Consider the following 4,967-nt stretch of genomic DNA (forward strand, 5'->3'; position numbering starts at 1 on the left):
TGAGCGTTGTGATAGGTTGTGATAAGTTATAATAATTCGTATCTTTATCCTTACTCGCATACTCTATCACTGTTAATTTATTATTAAATAAATAAATATCGTCTCTACAATATTGTATTTAAAACAGGGGTTGGTTGGATACGTAAAATGGTAGAAGGAAATGAAGAGTACGTGGATGATCGCGAAGCATTTTTTAAGTGCCCGTCTCTGTGTCGAGCATTTAATATACTTTAAGCTTGCAACATCACCTCCGGCAAAATTAAGGTACGACAAGCTGCCCTTTGTCATAAGCCCTTTTTAAGAGAAAGGTCGTTCACCTCTTTTACCTGAATTTCAAATTCCCGTGTACGGCTACGAAAATTTTTACGTCAAATTATTAACACGTAAAATACTTTCGAAATGCTGTGGGTAAGCAAGAACTCGAAGCTTTCCTGCTATAAAGTCGACGAATATATTATCGTAGGATACCATTTCGGAAAGAAATCGCGAATCAACGAACAAACAAAATCACGTGTATTTCATTTCGATATTTCACGTATAATTTCAAAATTAGTTATTGCCTCGTATTTTTGACTCAAGCTTTATGTATTTTATATTAAAATAAACGGTAACCAAGAGTTACCGCTCGACTGCAAACGATTAAATAGCCTCGGGGTTGTCGAAATAAATTAAAAATTACACAAGAATTACATAAAATGTTGCTTTTCATCCAGTTATTACTCCCCATTCGTTACTCGAGCTTCAAAGTATTAAAACAAATGGTTGCGTCACTGCTCTAATACAAACCTCAAACGCGTTTTATCATTCCCTGTTTGGTATCGCGATTTTAAAGACCTCTAACCCTTTGCGGATGAGCGCCACATATAATATATGCGTTTTGTGGAAGCCATCAATTTGGCCGAGAGACGCATAAATGTGCCTATGATTATGAAAGTGGTCTAAATCACTTACATTTGCCTCTGAAATCTTAACACTAGGTTTACGCACGCTATCTGTATACCTATTTCTACATATTTGACACCTGTCAAATTAATAGGTAAAGGAAACCACGTGTCATTTCTTTAACGATTAGTTTAATTTAAAAACAATTACAACATTAACAGTCTTAATATAAGTTAACTAAATCTGTTACCATAGTATAATTGGAACAACTCATCCGTCAAATTGACGGGTTCCGTAAATCTAGTGTTAAAAGCTTCGGCCATTAAATACGTCATAAATTATAAAATTAATTGCGATAACGCTTCAAACTCAATCTAACGATTCAATCCTTCACTGTTTTGTAGAAAATAAATATAATTTATCGTATTATAAACGAATGCACGAAATGAATAATAAAATCGTTCCTCTTAAATCTATGACTTAGACCACTTTCATAATCATAGGCACAAATGTATCCCAAGTAAACGCATTACTATGGCCGAAAAATACAAATATGTGCCCACTGTTGCGGCCCTAGGACCCTCACGATCCAAGTTAAGTGGTGGACTGTTTTATATCCTTATTGTCAGCGTAGCTATGAACGAAAATCGCGTTTAACCCTTTCGCTACGACGGGTATTGCCGCGAAGTCTCTACCGTGGAACGAAGCAACGTGTCAATGATGGAAACATTCCGATCGTGAAGTCTTTAGCATTGGAGGCCAAGACTTTTAAAGGAAAAAAAGAAAAAAGAGGAAAGACTGACCATCGCCACAGTACTTGCAATTTTTAGCGAAGAGGAACGGTAGCACTTGTTTTAACCCTTTCGGTACGGAGGAGCTGGCCGCGGTTATGCATTCGTGATACGAGGAAGTTCTCCACAAGAATGGTTGCACTGGAAGCCGCGAAATCGTGTTTTGCGGTATTCATAGAAATTTCGAGCGTGATTGACACTAAACTTTTCATTCGGATCGCGACAGTCATCGGTGACGTTTCGCGGATGACGCCAATAGGCGACGGTAGGACCGAAAGGGTTAACCCTTTCGCTACAGCAGACATCGCCGCGAAGTCTCTTCCGTGGAACGAAGCATCGTGCCAATGATGGAAGCATTCCGATCGTGAAGTCTTTAGCATTCGAGGCCAAGCCTTTTAAATGAGAAAAAGAGAAAAAGAGGAAAGATTGACCAACGCCAGAGTACTTGCAATTTTCAGCGAAGAGGAAAGGTAGCACTTGTCTTAATTTTTACTCAAATTTGTGGCCAGTGTTGGCTATAGTCACCCGTCATGTCATCTCGTGATCGGTGACTATAGTCACTTGTAGTAACGAAAGGGTTAAGCAGAAATGAACGCTGGTAGTTTTGAATAACTACCGTGGCAGAGGCTCGGCTCCAAGACCACTCCGTCTGCAAAGGGTTAATGTAAAACCCTCTGCTATTGGCTTGACCTCGTCCTCGTACCCTAGGTCCTCGTCCTAACATTTTTATATTATATTTATACGTCGTTTCATCATCAAAAATTCGATAATTCGAAGCTAAACGAATCTAAATCAAAGCTATTGCACGATAATCTCAAACGAACGTAAATATTCTTAGAAAAATAAAATACACCGTGGAATTCGTCAGCATCTGCTCGCAATAGTACGCAGTACTCGCGATAAACTTTTTGGAATGGCGCATGCGAGGACATTGGAAAGGATAACACGTCGAGGACAAGGATGTCAGGAGGTCGACGCGGCGTCGGGTCTGATCCGTTCTAACGTCACCACAATGCGTTAACGGGCGAATCCACGTGTTTGTCGACCTATGTTCGACAGCTTTGACGTGTACCCGTAGGGACACCGGACACCGGGGATCAAATCTGGAGATGACCAAACCGCTGTCCCAGTACCACGACCAATTCAGGATTGCCGCTATCCAATCCCGTAGGCGAGCGTGTATCGATGTATACAACCGAGTTACGACGCCCGATAACGTCCATGTCGTATTACTCTCGATGCAACGACAGGATCGTCCTCCAATACCCCAACTGAAATGAAACGCGCGCCAACTTCGGGACTCCGGGGTTAATTAAGGGGATATCCGTCCTCGAAATATCTCCTCGAAACGTGCAAATTATTGATCGACGAATAAATCCTGGCAATAGTTCTCCGGGATTAAAATATGCCAATAGCATCCCCCTTTTCGAATACCGTGCAATCGAGAGCGTACAATCCAACTGTTTAATTTGAAAATTGTATCGCGTGTGTCAACGTTATATCTAAACTCATCTATTATATATCGTGATACCGTGCAATCTTTTATGGCAATTCTATATTGATTCGGATTTTTCATTCAAGTTTTAACCCTTTTCATACGTGATTCTCGCTAGGTTGTAGATAGTTTTGGTAAATATGCGAAAAATTTTCGTCTTGTTACCTCCCACGTGAGGTATAACCATAACGACAAAGTATTATTGTCACGTGAGAGATCACTTACGGCTGATAAGGGTTAATTTCATTCAGGGGATAGAGCAGATAGGGCGCATCGCATTTTAGCTGTTTTTGTTGGGGAAGTGTCATATTTGGCTTTAGGCTAATGAACGAATGACAACGGGGGTCTCCATCAGGGTTTTATAAGAAAGCTTCAGTAGCGTCTTCGAATAGGGGTAGCCTCCTCGGTCTAACTCTTACCCTGGTACCCCAGCCTGACATCTAAACATCCGCAGCCATTGTGGTCTTAAATCTTGATGATCTGTTTCAAGAAATCAGACGAGGATGCTGTCTTCTGTCAAAAGACGAGCTTCGATAGCACTCGTTCGTACTGTATACACGAGTAAACCCGCTGCACTAATACTATTATATCATTACTCATTTGCACCTCGTTGCAAAGGCACCAGCTATTTATTCTGCAACTCCGCAAATTTAATTTGTAAATATATTTTCGTTATAAAGAAATCTCGACAAAATCAACCCCTGGTAAGGGAACCATAACGAATCCTAAGTGACTTACCCTAAAATTATCCTACACAAAGCTTCGAAACCTACATCGAGCCGATTACGAACAGATAGCACGTATCACGTCTAAACGATTCATCTTAGTTGTTTTCGTAGGAGAAGAAGTGTCATATTTGGCTCTAGACTAATGAAAGCATGACGACTAGGGTCTCCTTCGGGATTTTATAAGACAATGACCCATCTTCGTAGCTTCGTCCTCAAGTATGGGTAGCCTCCTCGGTCTAACTCTTATCCTGGTACCCCAGCCTGACATCTAAACATCTGCAACCATTATGGTCTTAAACCTTGGTGATCTGTTTCAAGAAATCGGACGAGGAAGCTATGTTCTGCCAAAAGACGAGCATCGATAACACTCGTCCGTACTATATACACAAGAAAACCCGCTGCACTGATCCTATTATGTCATTACTCATTTGCACCTCGTAGCAGAGGCACTAGCCATTTATTCCGCACCTCCGCAAATTTAATTTGCAAATATATTTTCATCATAAAGAAATCTCGTCAAAATCACCCTAGGTAAGGGAACCGCGATGAATCCCACGCCACTTACCCTAAAATTATGCTACAAAAAGCTTCGGAACCTACATCAAACCGTTTACGAAAAACCGCCGCTGCGCAGTGCTGTATCGAGCGATCGTCGGTCACGGGGTGGAAGAAGCGTCGAGAAATTTCGCGATCGATTACGCGATGACGCGGAGGGGGTAACAGGCGCGCGATGAAAAAAGGAAAAGCTCGCGAGAAATGCGGGCACAAAGGGAAGCGGAGCGCGCCGATCTCGTTGTTTTTCCATTCGCCGACGTTAATAGAATATTCCCTGCGAATATTCGACGAATCTGCCCAGCCGCTGCGCCCCGATCGAATAATGCACAGGCCCCGGTGCGCGCCGCGCGGCGCCGAGCCGAGCCGAGTCGAGCCGTTTCGATTAATCAAGATCACGCGGGTCCCGCGCGTTTCGAACAATGAAACAACGACGTTCCATTCACCGAACACCTTCTCGGCTGCGTGTGCCAGATCCCGATTTTCGTTTCCATTAATTTCGTGTAATTGTAAGCGGAT

The sequence above is a fragment of the Eufriesea mexicana genome, unplaced genomic scaffold, assembly GCF_001483705.2.
Source record: "Eufriesea mexicana isolate 0111107269 unplaced genomic scaffold, ASM148370v2 scaffold106, whole genome shotgun sequence".
Lineage (NCBI taxonomy): Eukaryota > Metazoa > Arthropoda > Insecta > Hymenoptera > Apidae > Eufriesea > Eufriesea mexicana.